The sequence below is a fragment of the Branchiostoma belcheri genome, unplaced genomic scaffold (assembly GCF_001625305.1).
Source record: "Branchiostoma belcheri isolate BF01 breed outbred unplaced genomic scaffold, Haploidv18h27 scaffold6, whole genome shotgun sequence".
In the NCBI taxonomy this organism is placed as follows: Eukaryota; Metazoa; Chordata; class Leptocardii; order Amphioxiformes; family Branchiostomatidae; genus Branchiostoma; species Branchiostoma belcheri.
The window spans coordinates 6,510,409-6,534,363 of NW_017804242.1; the positions used below are offsets into that span (position 1 = coordinate 6,510,409).

Genomic DNA, 23,955 nt, shown 5'->3' on the forward strand with positions numbered 1-23,955 from the left:
TATCAAGCATCACGTAAGCTACCTACATACCAACAATAACGACTATCTATCAACCGGTTCTTGAGTTATCCTCTTTTGAATACTTTCAAACATATAGCCCTGCAGTTCCAGAGCAAGCCGCTAGGGGGTCTAAACTCACGTCACTTCTTCCCCAGCACAAGAGCTACCTACCATCTAAATTTCGTCACCCTAACATGTCTAGATCATGAGATATGAAAACCGGAAGTTTAGCTGCAGTACCATAACAAGCCGCTAGGGGGCCCCAAATCTAATCATTTTGAGGTCTCATCAAGACCTACCCACCTACCAAATATCAAGACAATCCATCAAGGCCTTCTCAAGTTATCGTGTTTACAGACACACAGACACACACACACATACACGAACGCCTCTGAAAACATAACCTTCTTGGCGAAGGTAATAATTATATTATTAAAATACGTCGCCGGTGTGTTTTTTAAACACCACCCTTGTTCTTTCTTTTTTTAGCAGCCTTTGGCAATCTCTCAAGTTATCCAACAGACAGTCCTTCAATTTGCTACATGTATGCAATTTGAAAATGATATCAAAGCCATTGAAATGGATGTAAAATGATGTAGTATCTATTGTGAGAACACTTGGGAGATGTTTTCTTTGTGTCAGACGGTACTTAAGGCTAGAGGTAATGTATTTACCCATTGATTCGCTCTAGAGTAAACAATATTTGATCAGGGTATGAAGGATACATGTACAAATTGACGTCCGTAGTTCAAAGGAGGTAAAAGTCTTGAGTTTCTGAAGACAAAAGAAGCAGAAATGTCTCAGTTACAGTCTGGTAATAAAGAAGACAGTCAATCGGTCTGGAACTTGGAGGTAGGTCATGTCACTGTTACAGGTTTTTCAGAGGGTTTTGTGGTGTTTTTTGGTAACTTTTTGCTTGCCGAAATTTTTTGCAGTATCAGTGACGCCAAGCTCATGTACATGTATATTGTGAGTGTCAGACAATGTGAGTCAACTGGAAGTCACGTCTGCTTCATACTCTGTGTTTTAATAGGTCAGCAATTAGGTTGTATGGCTACCGGTATTTACTGTCTGAATAGGTTTTTTTCAAGGGAATCATGTTTTTGGTTTAACTTGTTGAAATGTAACTTTCTATGTGACACCAAGCATACATTGAAAGGCTCGAAATGCTTTTTTGGTAATAGGAGCACTGGTGCACCTAACCTAAAAAATTAGGTGCACAAAAAATTTTTTGGGTGCACCATATATTAAACACAACACAATTAGAGATCTATGGTACTAAAAATTAGAGATCTTACTGCTTCTCTTCTGAGCTTGAATCCGAAATGGGAGCTAACTTCAAAATCTTAAACAAGTACGACGAGAAAGATTTTATTATTTTTCTGGCACTTAGATGCCAAGAATATGCTGTATAAATTATACATTTGATATGTAAAAAATACCTACAAAAATATTTGGGTGCACCAGAGCACCGACAGAAAAAATTGGGTGCACAGCTCCAATTTTGAGTGCACTAAGGTGCACATGCACCCAGTATTTTGAGCCCTGCATTGTGTGCATTGTGGTATACCCGGTTGTTAGACAATTCACTCTGGTCACATGGATAAGTCTCAACATTTGGCACTTAGTTTTAATGATAGCTTTTAATTATAGGTCAGCACTGGAAGAAAGTAGGTCATTCTGCCAATCAGTCTAATGACTCTTAATTTGCACTTTTGACAACACAATTCTCTTACATGTAGCTTTATGGCAAGACATTATAGAAAATTCAGGAACGACCGTATTACAAATTACATTGAACTCGACCACCTACCAAATGCACTATACGTTTTGAAACTCCGACTACAAACTGACACATGTAAAAATGAGTACAATGTAGGCCCTGGGAAAAAAATTCTGTGTTTCCGGTTTTCTGACTGATCTTTAAAACCTGCCGACCCTATATACATGTATTATTATATCTAACTTTTTGTCCATTGGTAAGAATTTTCGATCTGACATCTGAATTTCAAACTCTCTGAGTCTGAAATGTCATTTATCGTATTCTTCGTAGAAGCCTTTTTTTCTTCAGTAAATTAGGTAAAATATTTGTCCACTACCATACAGGTTTATGGGCCTTGCAGTCCTTGACTTGTCTTCGTATATATATATATATATAGGTATTACTGTTATTTCTTAGGTATTACTGTTATTTCTTAGGTATTACTGCTATTACTCTAAGAAGACAATGAAGTCAAGAGCTTTCTCCAATTACTATTGGAGCTAAAATATGAGCATTTTGCAACTGAAGTTGATTCAGAACCTGATTTTCTTTTGCAAATCAGAAAAAAACATGAAGTGGGTAAATCCGAAAACCAACTGATTAAGCTGGTATAGCCTTAGGAAGTGAGATTTGGCACTTTATCTGCCGGTAGCGACATCTAAGCTACCAAATTGAATGATATGATGGCCTCGAGCCAAGCTGATCCCTCTGATATTTGTCGTTCTCTCAAGTTGGCCCCAATTATTTGAACGTTGGCAAGCAATCAGCTGAGGCCCGAACCAGTAAACGAGGCCGACTAATCAGCACGCTAAGGGGATGCACGCTCAGAAAGCTCACTCTGATTGAAAAAGGGCCCAAGTCTGATGCCTTTTAAGTTCTGTGGCCCATGTTTGAGGCCTTGAAAAAACCTTTGCAAGTTGGCAGAAAATTAAAAAAAAAGTTGATTCAGCCTTCAGTCGTCTCTAGATATACAGCAAGATTCGTAAGTAAATCTCCAACACTTACATTATTATGACAGAGGGAAATGCACCCACTCGGTCACTTTGCTTCCTTGCTGATTGCTAGTGATCTGCATGCTCCTTCAGGCTAAATTTTTCTAGAAAAACCAGTGCTTGGGCCACACTTAGGCCACATCAATTAATTTTTATGGATGACATCAGCGCGCGCATTAATTTTTGCCTGATTTTGAAAAAAGAAAAGAAATTTTGTTGCCTTCTGACAGTGGTAAACATGTTGAAAATGGGCAAAGATGTCTGTTGCCTGTCAAAGGTGGATGGCAGATAACTATAAAGAGAGTGTCTGATTTAATGTTTTTGGCGACGCCCTTTGGGGGCGGAGGCATTTGTGTAAGTACTACGATCGCTTTGAAAGAATTTCAAAAATTGCACGAATGCATTCCCTGGGGAATTGGTTTTGAGGAAACCTTCGGCCATGTGGTTTTTGGATCAAGCAGGTAACTTACACCAGTGCCCACGTGCCACCCATCCACCTGCCTGGCATGATTAATTACTGGACATTTGTCTTCTCCCCACACCATGGACAGAAAGCACAGCTGTCTTTGGCCAAAGACCATATCAGATCACAGAGAGAAAAGAAATTGTCCGTCCTTTTGGATCCCACAAAAGGTAAAAAAAGTCAAAGGAGAAACAACTTCAGACCAGACATAAAATCCAGTCTCTGGTGGCGGATAGAGTGAAGTGAAATGGAGGATGGTTTGGTTCTAGCGGGAACTCGACCAAAGTAAAGTAAGTAAGTATGTCATCATAAAATCTATATTGCTGGGGAAGAACGGCTGATTCCTCCTATACGTGTATTTGGTATATTGCCCCACACCTCCTCCACCCATCCTGTAAATTTCACTACGTGCATGTCTTTATAAGATAGGGAAATATGTTTTTCTGATAATTGTAATGTAGATTGCTAGCTCCACCATATGAAATAATATCATTCAGTCGTCGCCTTGGCAATGATTTTTATTGCCTCAGCCTTGTTTTCTTTGATGCAGTGATACATGTATGTGATGCTGGCTTGTTATATGTGATGTTCCCACTAAATCAAAACCATTTGTACAATGATTGAGTCAAAATTTTAAAATGTAGGAACCTTGTTTTTTTTGGCCTGCCTTGTTTTTTTTTCGCCCGTTCGCATTAGATTTTGAGTCTGCGGAGGATGTCATCCATAAAATTTACTTGCTGTGGCCTTATCTGGACACCAGTGCATGTTGACAAATGGCGTATACAACATGTACAGAAGTGAAAGATTACGGCCTCACTATTTATAGCCAACAAGCATGAGTCCAATTTATGCTGATGAAAATGTGGTGATGGATTTATTACGCTTGGTAAACCTGTTTGCAGCGTGTCCCAATATCCAGGTCTCGCTTGTTTTTAGCATAACCGGTAAACCGCCTTTAGGCACCACACACCAGTTTTGCGCAGTAATTTAGTAGTACAAGCTACACATGTAAGCCTGGACTGTACGGTTTGAAGCATGGGGATTGAACCTTACTCTTTTCGATAAGTGCGGCGGGATCTTTAACGACTGCTCAAGGTGTGACTTTCCTCAAACACTGGACCACCAAATTTACGTCCCATCTGATGAGAGGACATCCCTTGCTGAAACAAGGTACTCATTTTTGCCTTATAATGAGGGCCTGCAAGGGGGGGGTCCCGACAACGCTCTATGCTGAATTCGGAAACCTCTCGAGTACGCTTTACGATAAATTCCAAGTGGCTACAATGCATTACGTAGAATTAAAACGGCAAATACGCTCTACGCAAAATGCGAAGAGCGGTCTGTCTACGCTCTACGTAGAATTAAAACGGCCGATTACGCTCTACGGAAAAGGGCTTGCAGGCCCCCTATAATTAGTCGAGTAAGGAAATAGGTATTAAAAGTGCCTGTCCCAAGGGCATAACATTGGAGCCTGCCAGGGATTCGAACCCAGAACCTTCAGATTCAGAGTCAACAACCCTTAGTACCAGAAACCCACCTAATGCCACCTCCTCAATGTCTCGCGGGCAATTTTCTTTTCCGGACTTCCAAGAATGACTATAATAAAGAGGTAAAAATACCGGCTTTCATCCTTGAATCTATGACGAGCTGATTGTAATTTGTATGTGGATGATGTCCCTGAAGACATTTGCCTCAGCTCCTTTGAACTAAACCAGCTGAGGCTAGAGCTAACCAGTTAGCATTCTTTTCACACTGGGAGTTTAGAGACTGCCTTGTTAGGGCATTAGACTACACAAGGATCGGAGTAAGTGTAATTTGATTTCTCTACAGCATAGACTCTATACATGACTTGTTAGTGAAAAAGATTGTTCGTGCAGTTTTTTTTCTTCTTGAGGTACATTTTTATCCCGTGCAACACCCCTCTAGATCTGTTGGGGTAAGACGCACAGGTGAGAGTGCGCTGCATCATTTTTGTTTCCTCAGATGCAAGAGTATGGCTTCCTTGTAGTTGTCAGGCTCTGTGATTTCTGTTATGACCTGAGGAAGTGTGTTCCAATTCCTGTTGGTCTGATGAGGGAAATAGGAATATCTGTTAGCAGTCTTTGTGGAATGGTAGGGCCTTGTATGAATTTGGTGGAGTGTCGCGATTGGAGCGGTGCAGGTATAAGATGAGTTTCGACTGGTAGGCCCGGTAATCTACATGTACTTTGCCATGCTTTGTGTAATGGTATTGTAAGTCTACAAGCTATCCTTTTAGATCTATTGCATGAAGTGTCCCACCCTAGGTCAGAAGCAAGCTTGGTAGTGCTGTCGTTTTACAATTATACTGAACTGAAGTGACATGCTACGTGAGAAAATGTGACAACCAAATTCAGTATTGATGCTCAAGGCCACATTAACGGTTGAATGTCCATTTTCATTTCAACCATTCAGTTGTGTTTCAAACTGGATCTGTGGTACGGTAGCCTTAAGTGTCCAGCCTTGTTAGCTTTAGTCCGCTCCCCAAGACTCTTGTTGGCGGGGAGCGGATCTTGGGGAGCGGACTAAAGCTAACAAGGCTGGACACCAGGGTATGGTACGGTGCTTTTTACATTGCTGTTGAGATTATGTAACGTTAATTTGGGTTGACAGTATGTTGACTCTATGTGCCAAAACAATTCTGATTCAGTGTTCTTGCCAACCTGAAATTTTTTGCTGTCATTTCAATTTTCTTTGTCATATAACATCCTGTCAAGGGCTGGAGACCTGCAAAATGTACCACTGGAAGCACACCAATCCTACAGGTGGTCCAGTGAAATTTTGACATCATTCTAGACCCTCTAGTCTGAAACACTATTTTCTACATTTTGAGGGGCAAATTATGTACATGCAGGACAGAACCACAGGACAGAGGCAAATGGCAAGCTACCATCAAGCCTCAGCATCAGTGTGCAAGCACGTCTAGAGAAAGAGAAAACTAAAAGAGAAAGAGAGAAATTTTGCTGATAGGCGTAGAGCTTCTATACAATGTAATATCTCTTTCCATATCTTTACACGCCAATTTTTGTCCGTCATTATCGTCAAAATTCTGTCAAATGGCAGAAAGACAGACGCTGGCTAGAACACTGGTTTACATGTAGTTGTACATGTACCACCTAAGGTATAGTTCAGTAATTAATTCAACATAATGATAATGTTATATGTGTCAGGCACTTAGGCCTAGGAAAATAAATGTTGTGTTTCCTGTTTCCCGACCGACCCTAAAAAAAAACGCAGACCCTAGCCTTATTTTTGTGTGGACCCCTGCATACTGCTGAACCAAAACATTTTGCACGACGCTACCGAGAGAATCGCTGTCATTGGTGGAACATCGGGCGCCCCGCTAGCGTTTTGAAGTCGTGTAAACAACGCTAATAATTTGTCTGATTTGTTTGTAAAACAAAGCCATCGACTCCGAAAATAAGTTTAAAAGCCGATACATAATTTTACGAACTAATCGTAGAAAATTCCCTACCGTACTGCACCATCAGCATGCGGCGGCCGCAAAAATTCGGCAACGCGAAAGAAAAATGTCTGGTCCATGATAGCAGTATTTCTCATAAAAATAATGTATATGATTTATTTTTCCCCCTTTGTCGGTCTTTTAGTCCCAAAACGTCTAAAAAAGCGGAAATTTGCCCATAAAACCGGACGAGGAAAGGTAGCTATCGACGTAAACAAATTATAAGCACATGGCGAAAATCAGCAAAATCGGCAACGGGACAGAAAAATGCCTGGTCCATTTATCGATATTTACCATGAAAATGTCGTCTGTGGTGTATTTTTCCTCTGATGTGAGTTTTTAGGTCGCAAAACCTCTAAAAAAGCAGAAATTTGCCCACGAAAACGGACTGGCAAGGCATGGGGGGAGATGAGGAGGGTGCTGTTGACGCCTGCATGACCCCCAAAGGTTGAAGGTCATAGGGCACGTCCATTGCGCAATAACCTTAAATCGCCGATTTAGCTAATTTTTGGGGTTTCAAATTGATACAATCACACTATCGATTTTTAGGCAAACAAAGGGTTAGAAACCAATTAAAATTTTGTGCAGATTTAATTTTTTTTCTTTAGAATTCTTTTTTGTTTCTTTTTTTTCTCCCAAATCCCTGGGAGAACCCTGAAATCCTGTAGACTTGAATCAGGACCTGAATCTGAATTTAGCCCTGCAAGGGCTAGGGACATCTGTTAAGTTCTTCGAGCTGATCGACCGTTTAAAGCTCCATGATCTGACACCTGAGTACCTGAGTGATGAAATATAATATTGCACAATCGATTTTTCATCATGTCCTGCTTATATAAACACAGCAATCAGCAAAGTTTAAAAAAAATAAAAAATAAAAATAAAATAAGATAATCCCTACCTACCGACCCTAATTTTTTCTGGACTGAAACAGGAAACACAACATTTTTTTTCCTTGGCCTTAGCATGGTAATATCAGCTAAATTGATTAAAACTTGATGTACATGTACAGATTTAATTTGCCAGCAATTCCCTGGCATAAGGGTAATTGAAAGTTGCTAGGGAAGACAATTTAATTTGATACAGTCGTTAATCCATAATACTGGCTTAATATATGAGTGTGCTTAATTTCTTCATTATGATCTTATATCTTTCAAAAATGGAAAAGGAATTAGGATTGACAATTTTTGGGGGACGAAAAAAGATAAAGCTACATCCCCAGAATTTGTTCCTGAACACCAGCGGCCAAGTTTGGTCGATGTTCGGGAGCACTCTGACCAGACGTAGGCCACGTCTACCTTTAGATGCAAATCAAAATGATTTTGAGTTAAATTTGAGTCAAATTTTACCCACAAACACTCCCCGAACACTGCTGACTTACTCCCGATGGTTGGCTGGTGTTACAGTCATTAATACAATTTATTGACCCAACCATTATAAGTCAAAGCTACCAACCATCCCCTACACCGTATATATGTTTTAAACATTTTTAGAGATTCGGCTGGTTCAGTCAAATCCGACCTTGCAGAACACTGGCTCACCCAGCCGAATTTACTAGAAAACTCAAGACCATGATTTTGGTAGCCTGGTTAACCAGACCGCCGTGAGCTCAGTGCTATCCCTTCGGTGCCGAGAGCGTTTGGGGTTGCCAACCAGGCCTGAATTACCGTGCTTCGGTGTGTGTGTGGGGGCATAGGTTTCTTTGCTTGGGTCGGCGGCAAAAGAAGACTAAGCGTAACTAATACAGGAAGTCAGCGGATACAGGGAAACCAGCTGGTCCATAACTCGCCTGTGCTTGGTGAAGGCCACCAAGCCAACCAAAGGTCTGGCACCCAGGCCATGATTTTGGTAGCTGTTCGGCTAGTGTTCATGAATGTGTGACTGGGGCTTAGTGTACTAAGGCTGCAGAAAACTTGTCAGTGGCTGTGTAGCATACAATGTACCTATTTAGATAACTATATTACGTAGCTGAGCATTGGTATTGCTCAATGAACACTTACCTATTATTATTGTGTCATCAATTATGAATCAACTCTGTCTGACATTTTTTTAAGTGCTGACAGAAAAGTCAGTCATGTATATCATCTTTCGTGACAAGCCCTTTTGTTGTGATTTTACTCTCACTGACTTGGAACAATTTTAGCATCACATTCAAGATTGGAATCATCTCTAGGTTGGTACATGTGTGCTTCTCAGTTTGCTATCCTGTGGCTTTTTTTCCATCATTTGACAGAATTTTGGCACTAATGACAGACAATAATTTTGACCAATCTATCATATTTGATGGACAAAAATAGGTGTGTAAAATATGGAAAGAGATGTCCTTATAAGTTACAGTAAGCTTAGTCCACCAGAAAAAAACTTAAAATGCAGGAAATAGGGTTTCATGATCAAATTGTCAAGATTTCAAAATTTTCAAAGAAAAGCATGATCACCTTTAAGTTAGCATTGACAACATCTAGTAGACATTAGTGCTCAATATGACAAAAGTTCAGGCTGGCTGAACCACTGCTATACAATGTACAATGTACATACATTGTACTACATGTAACTCTTGCAGGTGCAGATTGTCAGTTTTAGGACTGGCAGACCCAACATTTCTTGTAGTGTTGAAGGGCAGAGGTCCTCTGACTGTGCTAGACCACCCAATGGTCTAACATTTAATGCCTGAAATGCAGCATTCAATTGACTGTGTTGTAATTATGATGACAAAAATGGTACGCTGGAAATATTGAGAGGGAGTTAGTTGTTTAACTTCAAACTTCCTTTCCGGTGATTAGAATTGTCACATAACTGAGGGTTTAGATTCGTCTAGGTTTAGTTCTTGTTAGGATAGGATAATGGAACTGTTTGTATTTTATAAGACATTAAGAGACATTTTTTTCTGTTGTGTGTCCAATTTCTGTTGCAAGACACTACTACTGAGGTACAGTGTTCCAGTCAGTGTAGGATTTCCGTCAAATTTTGCTCCTCTTGACAGACAAAAATTTTGCCCAATCCGTCATCTTTGACTATCATAAAGTACAATGTAAGTTAAAGTATACGGAAAGAGATGTCATCAAACTAAGTTGAATCTACCAATGAAATCTGCTCCTCAAAATGCAGGAAATTGCATTTCAGAGGGTCAAGATTTCAAAATTATTCAGACCCCCTCAGATTAAGGTGACAGAAAAGAATTCCAGACTGGCTACCTGGCACTGGGTACCAGACTGTCATCTTTTGGGAACTTGTATCGTTGTGGTCAAGTAGTTTTTTTGTTCCTTGGCCTTTTAGTTAACACAAAAAGCTGGGTTAATATCTAAACAATGAATTTTGAACTTTTAATCAAACCAATGCATTGATAGATGGAAAAACTGTAACAACCAGGAAGAAAAGGACTTTCCTGAACTGTTGGTGGCAAAATATGAGCATTTTTGAGTTGATTCAGAACCAGAAAATTTTTTTTGCAAATCAGAAAAAACAAAGACTGAGGCAAATTCGAGAACCAACAAATTAAATTGGTGTGGCCTTATTGTGCATTGTAAGTTATTCATGTCCATTAAGTGTTGAATGTTTAATACAAACACTAAGACTAAAGCTTTTAAGTCAGCCAATGGAATGAAGATCTTCAATAGATAATCCTGTCCCTAAACATGTCTCAACTAAAACTGTTTACTGGTCTGTGAATTATTAATCGCGTTATCTCGAGTGTTTGACCTTGGAGCTATCAAACACTTTTAAAATTCACTGTTGATGGATATTTGTCCAACACAGGTGTTCACAGTGGCATTTCCAGTCCTGGTGGAACAGCTGGCTGCACCTGGACAGCTGCGATGGTGTGAGGAAGACAGATGCCAGGTGTGGAATACCTGACGTCATATCGGAGAAGCCATAGAACAACCTAAAGGTGATGACTTGTTTCCTTGTTGCTTATTTGACGGTGTAACATTTTGAACAAGTCTTGCATCTTATTATTGGGTGTTACCTAGTACTGAACTGTAACTCACTTCATGTTCGTGGTTGCAAAAGTTTATGGCCAAAAAAAAATGTTTGCGGAACTTTGTGGCCAAAAAAAAATGTTTGCAGAACTAAACGTTCGCTGTGGTGGTAGGTCACAAAAAGAAAGTCGTCGAATCATTTGCTATCGGGAAATTATAAGTTCGCAGTCAGAAGCGACCGCAAAAAACATTAAATCTGATATAAAAGTACCGCCAAAAATCATGATTCATAGTAGAGTAGTCCACAAGCTTAAGTTGGTAAAATTTGTTACAATTGCAAGGGCTCTTTGAGCACTAATCAATTTTCTATTACTCATTTTTTCATATTCCTTAGATGTAGGAAAAAGAAAATAGAAGAATTATTCGTTAATAGCAATAATAAGTGTTCAGAATTGGTGACAGAGAAAACCGTGAACATAAAGTACTGTGAAAAAATCAGGAATTACATTATTGTACATGTACAGTACATTGTGTACAGTATCAGGTATTTTAATGTGCTGTGTCAGACATTTTTTAAGAAAACAAAATCTTTCAATGGAAAGGAAGCGTACATGTAGTATATTCAATACTTTATGTCATACCTGGGCTGCGATTACGTTTGATACGGGTGTTCCGGCCCGTGTGATAACTACAATGTAGCGGTACGGCCCGGGCCGGGGGTTCGTAACGCGTATGGCCCGGACTTCCAAATTTTCCATAGAATGATTCGAACATGTTTCGTCCTAACCGCGTGCACCGCTTTTGAAAATTCGAATACAAAATTCGGACATTGGATTTGGAATTGATGTTGATGCATTTGTTGGGTTTAGGGACATCAAATTTTCGCTCAGTTCGCATTGAAAGGTGTGTCTTCTTGGGTGGGTATGACATAAATAAAATACAACATGGTGTATTCCGCATCGCCCTCAACCCCAGCCCTCCCGCGGATCCGACTCAAGGTCGGGCTGGTACCTCGGGCGATACGGAATACCCCGTGTTTTATTCTATTAATATGTACATTGTATGTAACATAAAGGTCTATACATTGTAAGTTTTACCGCAAACCTTGTAGCTGGCACTTCCAGTGTGCTGTGTGTCCATCCTGTTTGTCAAACCAAGTGCAAACATGGTGACTTGATGGACATTTATGAGTTTGTATACATGTGCACACATCATCAACACCTGCTGATGTTTCCATCTGGATTTAGACGTGTTAGTCTTTCTATAACAGGGCGCATGATTGGGTCATAATTGTTGGTATTGTAACGGAAAAGTTAGGTACACTCATGCTATAGGCTGCAACTTGCAAGTGACATGTAGTCAAAATTCTGCAACACTCAGATGTTTTACCTGTGTAAACAAATTACTAGTAGAATGCAAATGAGTCAGTACATTGGTCATACTTACTCTCCAAGCAGAGGTTTGGGTTATTTTTGACGTGTTTTTAGACTTTTTCATTGGGGTTTCTTTTTCTCTTCACTGGAATTTTTCTTTCACCAAACCCAACCTCTGCCAGCAGTCAAAAGCATCGATGCACTATAAACCTATTATATAGTAATCACTTCAACACATGACGGTCGTTCTGCAAGTAGGTGCGAACCAGACGCATGAATAGGCACAGTCAGCAGGAGGCGTGTGGCCAAATGAATGCCTTTCTGACTGGCTGGATGTGTGATAATCCACCACAGTAAAATAGATATCCCTAATGATAATTTGATGGTTCCCGGGGAGGAGCACTGTCACGTTTCTTGTAATAGGTTTGCCCCGCCCCGGGGTGAGTGCCGGCAGAGGTTGGGTTGGTGAAAGAAAAATTCCAGTGCAAAAATGAAACCCCAATAAAAAAGTCTAAAAACATGCCCAAAACCCGAACCTCTGCTTGGAGAGTAGGTCATACTAAGAATTTTAAAAGACGCCCGAAGTGAATTCAGGACAGTACAGCTGGACTTTCAAAGTCAATTTTCTGAAGTTTTTTTTAATGGAGTAATTTGAATCAACCCTAACCCATAGATACTGATATCTTAGACATAGTTTTAGACATAGCAGTCTATAGCTCTAGACAACTACCTTTTATCATTTTAGTTATTTTATACTACGTTTCATTGTGCAATTAGCCCCCCGGGCATGAATTTGCAATAAACTTCACGATATCTGTGAGGCAAAAATATGATGTCGCTGACTGAAAATGGCTGGCTCTAGCTAGTTACAATGTATTATTGGACATACCAAAAAAACAAAGGGTCACTTCTTACGTACATTTTAGCTTGTTTTGGGGCTACTTCAAGCTTCAAGTAGTAGTATGAAAACGATGACCCAAATATGCAGTAAATGTCAATATCAGACTATCAAATTTTTTCATCCAGAAAATTTTGTCCTAAAATTGCACCTGGTGCCTTTAAATAAATGTAGATGTTTGTCTTCAAACATAGCATGGTCAACTTACTTTTTAAACCATAGAAAAGACCTGCTGTTTGGTAGGAAATGAATATTGTTTGATCATGAATGATTAAAGTATGCTATTTTGAGTTCCAGACATAATATTGATATTGTCTTATAGAGTATGCCTTGCCAATATAAGTTGCAACGTCTATTTACAATGTACAAGGCAGTCCTAGGCTATGTAAGAAACAGGAGGAGAGAGTAGAAACAGATAAAAACCCCTAGTCCCGGGCTGGGGTTTGAACCCACGACCTCCTAAGCACCAGCTTCAGACTCCAACGCCCTAACCACTCGGCTAAAAGGTCTAGTCCCATTCGACGCTCTATTTACCACTCGGCTAAAAGTTCTAGACCCATCGGCCGGGTCAGTCGGTAGCGCCAATAAACCACCACTGTTACAACTAGAGGCTAAGGCATCAAACTTTAACTAATCTTGTCTTGAGCACAACATATTTGAGTTGAGCTGCTACAGTGACTGTTACAAATATATATATATAGCCTGAAACATTGAATTTTCAAGTGGAAAGATTGTATAGTTATATATTTTTTTAAATTCAACTACAGTATGCAGAACACAATGCATGTAGTATTGGTACGTCATATATATTAACAATGTCAGGCATTTCAGGGTTGGACAAGTTTTCAAAGTTGGGCAAGTACATGGTCATTTCCACTTGTCTGCATGAACTTTTTACTGGCCTGAAATATAAATGACTTAATTTTTTCTATGAATTCTTACTTGCCACAAGCAAATTCTTTATTATTTTTTTTAGTAAGAGAACATATTAAAGTTTTTAAGCAATTTTACGCTTAGTCACTGATGTAATATGTTTGGTAACACAGGACAACATTAACTGCTACTGAAACTATTTTCTTCATTATCTTTTTAACATCTTTAATGGGCAGTAGAAACCAGTGGCTGTTTTTGTATACTCTACAAGCAGAGTTTAGGGTTTTGGGTTATTTTGGGTGTGTTTTTGACTTTTTTAAAGGGATTTCTTTTTTGCACTCACCGGAATTTTTCTTTGGGTGAAAGAAAAATTCCAGTGCAAAAAAGAAACCCTGATAAAAAAGCCTTAAAACACGTTAAAAATACCCCAAAACCCAAACCTCTGCTTGGAGAGTAGTTTTTGTATATAAGTTGAGGAGAATGATGTCCTAGGGGGTCTATTATCCCCTGTGCTGTACACACAGTTGGTTGGTTTATTACAATGACTGTGTTTTACCTACACGTTAAACAAACGGCGGAGGTGTGGCACCCAGCCTTTCATGTCCAGGATATCAAACAACTTTTGTAGTGGCTTTGCCATGGCAACGTGTTTGCTTTATTTGTCCTCGCTATGTCGTCCCCCAGATTTTGTAAACAGTGTTGCTGCACCTTTGCCCTGCTGTGGTTGTGCGAACGTTTGTTCGACGGGTGCGGGCAGGGCGGCGTGTCCGGGGCGGCGGAAACACCGAGTCGCGTTTGTCGATTCCGTACACAGGTGAGACGCAATTCTTGAACACATTTTGAGTTTTCGGAAAGCAGAGTCTTCGATAAGGCCTGTGATTCAGTTTGAAGTCACTGGACTCAGAGATTGTCTTGAAACTTTCAGTTTAGAATGAAGAAACATCCAAGGAGGTCTGTTTATAAGGTTTATTTTCTAGATACCAAATCTTTACACATGAAACTTTGAAGCAACTGAATTTGGTTCATTGAGAAAAGTCATGGTTAAGGGAAGGTCTATACTAAGGAAGTCTGTAAGTCCTTTGTCCCAAACAGTCTCACAAAGAACGTTGGAGTTTTGAAAGGATAAAAATAAACTTGCGGGACATGACGTGTGTTTCGACTTCCCCTTTGTGAATTGGAGTGTACCTAATGTGATGTAACAAGGTGTTTTGTTGTAAATATTGGACTTTCTGGACTAAGCATGAAGACCTCATTGTGTCAGTGATGTTTCAAGGCATCCACACAGCCCTAACAAAACGACTTTTAGACTCAGCAAAATTTAGAAGGCTTTCAGAAATTTTACCAAGCGAACTTTGTGTAACGTGTCAGATTAAGAGAGGCAAATTGCTTGACATTCCAAGCTTCCATAGAACCATATCATTCTCAATCTTTTTCATATGAAAGCCGACCTCATTTTCAACACTACGTATACATTAGCAAGAAGTTTTCCTTTCCGGTGCAGTTACTACTAGTGAATGTTTCAGACTGCACAGAGACCACATTCATACGAAATATTCTTTTGTATCTTGTTAAGTATTTACTACGTATTTAAGTGGGGAAGCGTTGTGATGATTTAATCCGTATTATAAGGCTTCCTAGTACACATAAAATTCAAAGGCCACCTCATCTGAATGCCTTTTCTCCCATTTGTTACCCCCTAGAACATAGAGGAATAGGTATTACACATGCCGTGTAAACTGTTGCTGTCTCTGAATATTTACCTCTCTCCATAGCAAAAAGAAACAGGTATTGTCTAGTTACCAAGTTGGCATCTTTGTAAGAAGTATTTACTAAATGTACAATGTCATGAAGATGTACACAGTACATAATATTATTATTATTACCAATACATGTAATATAATTATATATATATGAAAGCATCTAGTCTTATAAAGTTAAAGCTATCTATCAAAGAGATCATCATAAGAAGATGCTTAAGTTTGTTAAAATATGTAGTAAATCAAGATACAACAATAGGTTGCTTGAAGGTATTGATAAATGGTCCTTATTACATGTATAACACTTCTAACTTAAAGGTAACAAGGTCGTTTGGTGGTTAAGGTAGTTGACTCAGAATCTGAACAATCTGGGTTCGAATCCGTGGCAGGCCCCAGTGTTGTGTCCTTGGAAAAGGCACTTGAGTACTTGGAAGCACTTCCTCCTTTGGTGAAATGAGTACATGCTCCTAGCTTTAATGTACATGTACTTCCAATGTGAAGTCACTTAGATGTCATGTACAAAAAGAAATCTCTTTATTTAAGTCTGATTCAAAAGATTGGCTGTTATCAGTGGTTCTACAATATGTATTTTTTGTGCTGCTTTTCTAAGTAAACTTGAAAGGCAGTGTAGTGTGATAGGATGCAGTGGAGTAATACATGTAGGTGTAACTTAAGACTAGGGTACAGGTGTAACATGTTTACTGTTGACTTAAAGAACACTGGGCAGTTTCTTGGCATCGGGCCTACATTTCTTGAAGATATTTATAGCACCAAATGGTACTCACTCACTCAGTACCCTGTACCAAGCTATAAGTGTCCCTGACTCTTCCACCCTGCCCTTGGTTTCAGCAGTCACATCAGATACTGTCATCCCCTGAACAGCAACAATTGAGGTACTCTTCAACTTCAAGCAGATATTTAGGCTTTGGCTTATTTTCGGCATGTTTTAAGCATTTTTATTGGGCTTTCTTTTTTGTACAATAACTGGTGTCTTTATTTTTATGCCAGCCGTGGTGCACGTGGCAAATGTATTTTCTGCCTGGCAAATGGATGCAGCTCGGCCAATTCAAATTTGATACAATAACTGTCTAAAAGTTTGCATCCACCAAAAGATTTGCTTGGAGATTAAAATTCACTCATAGAGCCAAAAATGTCAAACGGACATTGGACATTCTTGAAAATTCTGGATATTTTTTAAACATTTGTAGGAATGTCTTTCCCAGGTCTTTACAGGGTCTTTTTGGGGAGGACTTGTTTGTTGTGTTTTCCATTGTTCATGAGGTGTCTGTCAGAAAGTTTAGAAAAAAACTGTGAAAACTGGCATGCATATGAAAAGCACTGCACAAAGCCAAGGCAATTTAGAGGGCAGGACACAATTAATTAACAGACAGATGCTAATATCTTTATAAGTACGCATTGTGCTAAACAAAGGACTGTCTCCTAGGGGTGTCCCTACCTGACGTGTGAAGAGACTATGGCTATATAGAATGTCCATCTTGGGTTATTTCAATGTTGTTTTTCAGTTGAGAACCAAAAGACCTCCAATTAAGCAGAGGTTAGGCCTGTTTTGGGGCTTTTTTTTTAGCTTTTTGAGACATTGTTGGGCTTTAGAAAAATCTATGTTTCAAACACTTCAGGAATGTCAAGGAATTTCATCTAGTACTTTCATGCTTTGCTGTTTGGAGATCAAATATAGTGATCAAAGCATGGCAGCTATAGAACTTTTGCTTACGTTGGTCCATTAGGGAATTAGTACTAGTGATAAAAATTTACTTTTTATCTGCTTCAAAGGAATGGTCATGCATATGTGTGTGTGTGTGTGTGTGCTGCTTTTAACTTGAAAGGTTTTTTTTTTTTTGTAGTCATTGTAGTCTGATGTTATACAATCATGTGCATTGTACACCTATTGCAATGCAGATACATGTTGTAGGCACTGTGCATTGTGACATTCAGTTAGTAGTGTTGTAGTATTATCCGGTATGGTATTTGATTATACTGATATAGAGGGTGCTAGATGTCTTGTTTTGTTGACAAGGAAAATGGTTGCATCATGGTTTAACGAGGAAGTGAATCAAATCATTTCTGCTTTTTTCTTCAGTGACGTCACTAACTAACTCCCTGTGTGCATGGGCAGACAGAAGGAAAAGTTCCGCCAAACTTTGATGACCATTTCCCATGTGGTCAGGTGTAACAGCAAAGCAGGTCCTTTTCCTTGACATTCTTTACATATAGATTTTTTTATGTAGCTGACTGATGCCTACCCATGGTACCCAAGGTGCCATCCGTTTAGTAAAAAGTGAAAGAAAGTGATCTCGAACCAGTTTAGCTCACTGAAGAGCTAATCTTCCACTGGTCGTAACAGAGAAGACAGATGCTATGTACAGTATACACTGTTCATTGTACCAGGGAAATCCCCCTTGCTCTTTTCAACAAGCACAATGAACAGAGGACCACGGCTTAACGTCCCGTCCTAAGGACTGCGACCCTAAACCGTAGCGTGCATGAGGGGGAGCGACAACAGCCAGGATTCGAACTCCCAACCTCTTAGTCCAGAGGCAGGATCGCTAACCACTGGACTACAAGTAAAAAGGCTCCGTGCACTAGCTGATCAATTTTTTTGTGTCAATGAATGCAAGCTAGGAGCCCCGTTGCAAAACTGTTGGCACCCAGGCTAGGCATCAGTCGGCTACATAATAAATTTATGTTCAGAACTGGTAAAGGGTGTCAAGGAATCAGGCCCTGCTTTGTTGTTACACCTGACATCATGGGAAATGCTCCTCAAAGTACAGCAGAGCTTTTTTGCTCTTGTAATGGCCCATACACATAGGGAGTTGGTGATATCACAGAAGAAAACAAGGGTGGTGTTTAAAAAACACACCGGCGACGTGAGTATTTTAATAATATAATAGTATAAATTTGTAACCCTTTTGATATACCTTGTGTAAAAGGAATTTTTCTTATAACGGATTGTTGTTTTAGTACTACTGGTATGTTAAAATGTGTGTGTTTTTAACACCGTATTGTATGTAGGAAGTTGTATTGTTTGTTTTTGAGGGTGCTAATATGATGCATGCATCAACGAATGAAATGTGTACCCTGAGCTGTAACTCACATTCGTATGGATTTATGTTTGATTATTTAGGAAGTACGTGAGTAAGGTATAGTTATTAGGAAAGAATGGTATCTGACGCAAGTATTACTAAATAAGGATGAGCTTTTTGATAGGTATTGCCATATATAATAGACACGCTACGTGTACACCCAGGCGCTCGTCCAAGGTTCCCCAGATATCTGGCGTCTCCATATTCCACCTAACATGTCTGACTTTCCTCAGCGCCTTCACAAATTCACGGAGGCGCTGAAGGGACTTATGCAGAGCTACCCCAAGGTCACAGTATGGGACCACAGACGTCTGTGGAGACGCAACCAAAACTACTTTGCGCCTGTCGGCCTACACTTGTCCGATCTGGGAAACCTCCAGTATTACAAGAGTGTCCGCGGGGCTTTAGACCGCCAGCTAAGGCCCGGTCACACTGGCGGAACTTTGCTGGAGCGTTGCTTGAACGGTGAATAAAATTCATCACCGCTCGAAACCGCTCACCACCGCTAAACAGAAGTTGGCCCCCGTTAAAGCAACGCCGTGTACGCCCGGCCACCGCTGACGTTTCTGGAGGGGCCCTCCTACCGCTCCGAAAGTTTTGAGCTGCACAAAATATTGCGAGCGGTGAGGAGGGGGAAATTTTCCACTCCGGCAAAGTTCACCCCCGCTCCACCAACGCCCAGTCAAAGTTTGGCATCGCTAGACGCAAGTTCGTGGACGCTTGGGTCCGCTAGGCCAACGCAGAAATCTTGAACGCTTGACCACCGCTGCTTCGCCAGCGTTGCCCGGGCGGCGATTAAACGTTGCACAAACGTTGCACAAACTTCGCTGGAGCGGTTGCAAGCGTTTTACGAGCGGACACGGGCCCGGGGTTGCTGGAACGGTGTCAGGCGTTGAAGCAGCGATCCATGTCGGCAATGAACTTTGGTTTGGCGTTGGTATAGAGGTGTCGGAGCGGAACCAGAATTTGGCTATAAGTACGGTGAGGAATGGACCAGGTGCTCATTTGGAATCGAGCTGCCGTTGAGTTCAGGCCTCATATATATCGAATTTGCTCGAAGTTACAGTAAAACTGTATCACCCTGGATGCTGAGAGACTTGCTATGATTGGTGCACTAGTGTGCAATTATTTTGGGGCCACACGTAAAATGTTCAAAGAAGGGTCACACGGACAATCACTTTATTGGGGTCACAGGGGAACTTTGCAATCTGCAAAGTTTTATTTTCATTATTAATTAAATAACGTAGTGAAGAATAGATTAACAAAATGATGTTTATTAAAGCTATAAGTCCCCCCACACACAGAACAGAACTTGTACTACTACAAAACGATCCGTTCAACTCCGTAGTCACAAGCGGTATGCCGCTAAACCGCATGCGCAGAACGCCGCTATACCAACGCTTGCGTCACCGCTATACCAACGTTCGCTACCGCTAAACCAACGCTAAAGCAACGTCGGCTTTAGCGGTACACCGCTAAGTCAACGCCCGTGTTTTTATTTTTTTCCCACATTTTGGGCGCGGTGACGAGCGTTGTCGAAATTCCCTACCGTTAAAGGAACGCTCCAGCAAAGTTCGGCCAGTGTGACCGGGCCTTAGCTAAAGCACATTTAAATTAAAACATGTTCGCTTGTCCCTTGTGAACCCCTTTCCTTTCTCATTCCGGCACAATTTGTGCCCGATTTGGCTGGTTTCCCCTTTTCGTTCGCACGCGCACTGGTCTTGGTTTCTTTCACGCAGTTAGGCGTGTTTTGGCCGGATTGTTGACATGAGACACATATTAATATATTTGAGACAATCTCTATCCTACACCATGCCTCGCACGTGTTGATACTATGGTTTGTGATGCAACAGAATAAAAGGTTGCATATCTCGCCAAACAAGAAATGTCTCTTCTGTTTATTGTGTTTGATCCTCCCTAGTTAAACCATGGAGGTAGAAGAGAGACTCTTCTACCTCCATGGTTAAACTTACTGTCATTCCGTGAGTTTGGAAGCTAAAGGCTACGAAGGACCAAAACGCCAAAATTTGTGCTCAACGAAGGAACTAAATTCAACAGAGAAGGGACTAATCTCAACAGAGAATGAGCTAACTTTAACAGCGAAGGCGCTGTGCTCAGCGAACGTACTGTACTCAGCGAACGCACTGTGCTCAGCGAAGGGGCTGTGCTCAGCGAATGTCCTGTGCTCAGCGAAGGAGCTGTGTTCAGCGAACGCACTGTGCTCAGCGAAGGTTGTGCTCAGCGGAGGAGCTGTGCTCGATCAGTGTTAAACAGCTAGGTAAAATTATCGCACCATCTTTTCCTTTTCCAATCAGGCCCGACAGTCCTACAATTTATCCGTCAGTCCTGCAATTTATCCAACAACCGGATTCAAAATAACAATCATGAATTTTCAAGGTGATTGTTATAAAATAAAGGAATGAATTATTGGGCATTTCGCCACACTTGGTTAAGTTGGCAAAGTATAGTTAGATCACAACAAAACAAGACGAACAGATGCATATACATGGTCTATTTGTATTTGTAAATCTTGGAGAGTGTGTTGGTTTATTACGGCTCCACGCACTGTGAATGATACACACGATGCAGTACTCTCCAAGCAGAGGTTTGGGTTTGGTGCGTTTTTAATTTTAGGCTTTTTTTTTATCGGGGTTTCTTTTTTGCACTGGTTTTTTCACCCGTACCCCCAAAGAAGAAACCCCATTAAAGCCTAAAAAACACGCCAAAAATAACCCAAAACCCAAACCTATGCCTGTTGGAGAGTAACAGTGCAGCCCTCATGTCTGGCTTCTCCTAACTGTTTTACTGGCTCCCTGGAGCTAGCTCTACGCACTATGAAAACATATACATGGATCACGTCACTTCAAAAAAGTACCGCATTCCAGAATATATACTAGTAGCTTGTCTTAGATCGGTACCAGCATTTGTAAATCTTGGATGATAGTGTTTTGGTTTTACGGCCCCACTCACTGTGATTGATACATACAGTTCCATACCCATTCTAGCTTCTTATAGAGCTGTTTTCCACGTGTTAATTGACTGTACTATACTTATCAATAAGTGTTTTTGAAGGTGACGCGAACCATGTGTTTGTAGTCATACTGCGTGGGATCGTTCAAACTTGTCTTGTGCTCTCCATAGCGTTTGGCGTAGGATAGCTATTTGACATCTTGTAATTTGTATCAAGATGACCTACTATTTTTTAAGTGATTGTGTTTCTAGAAAATTCAATTCCGTATAAAAGCGTAAAAGTTGTCGAGAGACCCACCCTAACTAATCCAAAGCTCGAAATCGCCTAATTACCTTTGTCAACCGCTTAGGGACGAATGGCACAGATTTCCTGCATTCCGTACGAGTCAGCATGAGAACAAGGATGTGATGAAAGCTTCTTGAAAAAGCTCCTTGGAACAATGGAGGATCAGATAACAGCATATTCAATTTGAAGCAAAAAAAAACAGCGTTGGCAGCGTACGTTTCTGGTAAGAATATTCTTTAGTTAGTGTTTCATTGTTGGAGCAAAGGTAAAAGATGATCAGACAGCTTTCTATGTGTCGCAAGAAAACAACCCCTTGTACAAAGGAATGTAAAAGTATCAGACCCAAACATTATGGAAAGCACGAGACCATGGTCTGTGTTTAGTACCATGGTTTGGGCGGCCCCACGCAGTATGACTACAAACAAATGGTTCGCGTCACCTTCAAAAACACTTTTAGGCAAGTACAATCAATTAACGCGTCGAAAACGAGAAGTCGAAAGGGTTGCACTGTGTGTATTATTCACAGTGAGCGGGGCAGTAAACCCAAACCCTATCATCCAAAATTTACAAATTTTCAGGTAACCGATCTAAGCCAAGCTATATATTCTGGAATGCGGTACTTTTTTGAAGTGACGTGATCATGTTTACATAGTGCGTAGAGCTAGCTCCAGGGAGCCAGTAAAACAGTTAGGAGAAGCCAGAAGGGCTGCACTGTTACTCTCCAAGCATAGGTTGGGTTTTGGCAAGGAGGTTGCAAGGAGGTTAAAAAAGACCTCTTTTTTATCCTCCTTGGAATACCTCCTTGGGTTTTGGGTTATTTTTGGCATGTTTTTTTAGGCTTTGTTAATGGGGTTTATTTTCCTTTTTGCGATGGGACTTTTTTGGGGTGAAAAAAATTCCAGTGCAAAAAAGAAACCGCGATAAAAAAGCCTAAAAAATAAACCCAGACCCAAACCTCTGCTTGGAGAGTACTGCATCGTGTATATCATTCACAGCGCGTGCTGTAAAACGGAAGGGAGGCTATTTCCCAGTAAGTCCGTCGCGACAGTTGCCATAGCAACAAACCTATCTGTCTGGCTGACCACCACCACCTCATGGGTGGTCCGCGTGCACACCATTCATTCAGTCGGTCGGTCGCCAGCTTCCCGCGAGGACCTACCAACTAACCAAGGACATTATTGAACCTAAAACTTTCGTTGTACCAACTGACAAATTATTTGACTTATTTGACTCATTTGCCGTATACTTATATCAACGATACTTACAACTGGACCCCTGAACGTATTCAACTAACGCTTCTACTGTTAGACGAGACGAGCCCGCAGAGAGCCCGCACTCCGCGTGGCGTACCCCGGACCACTTGCCCCGCGGCCTTGTGAGGACAACGCCTGGCCTGGCCGGACCACTTGCCCCGCGGCCTTGTGAGAACAACTGTCCTCCTCTCCACCAGCGATAACAGACCCCCAAAACGGTGAGTTCATACGTGCTTTTATTTAGGGTACACTTTTAAACTGGAGCTGTCAGGTATCATATACAAATATGGTAGGAGTGTATTTTATGTATAGAAACCTTCCGTGTGTGAAGTCCTGATGACGACTTCACATTTCGGATCGGTCATCTTACAGAAGACATTATAGACGACTTACATTCTCCCCTGTAACCACCCGGCCTGTTCAGTGGTTGTTTTGTGTGACTTTGATTGTGAAACGTGTCAACGTTTTGCGCTGGACATATCCGCCTTGTCTACAGCTGAATTTTACGTTTCTTTGACTTGAATATGAAATGTACACCCTGTTTTGAAGCAAATGGTAGCGGTATGAAATGTAGCGCTGGACTACTTTAGTGTTTCCCACAATAATTTGCCCTTGATGTCCCTTGCAATGTGTGTGGGGGGGGGGGCATTCTAGACAGGATAGCCAAACTTTTTACCATTGTCTTATCGCCCTCGATAAACAGAAACCGTCCTGCTTGTGGAGAAGGACGCGAGAAGAGAGCACGTAGGTTTAACGAGCTCTGATTGGTCAATTCCGGAAAAGTTTGAGCGTGGCCCGTGCGATACAAACAAGGAGACCCCGTGCGGTACAA

The 23,955-nt window shown here is 40.9% G+C and overlaps 1 protein-coding gene across 2 annotated transcripts in view; it reads left to right on the plus strand.

Moving 5' to 3' along the window:
- Positions 1–23,955, plus strand: part of LOC109482617 (uncharacterized protein C1orf21 homolog) — a 43,182-nt gene that overhangs the window by 7,251 nt on the left and 11,976 nt on the right. The window contains exons 2-3 of one of the 2 annotated variants that reach the window (XM_019785420.1): positions 10,449–10,581; positions 14,441–14,570. The gene's annotated coding sequence lies outside the window, so the exon portion shown is untranslated. The remainder of the gene's footprint in view (positions 1–10,448; positions 10,582–14,440; positions 14,571–23,955) is intronic. The other variant, XM_019785421.1, reaches the window with a different exon arrangement.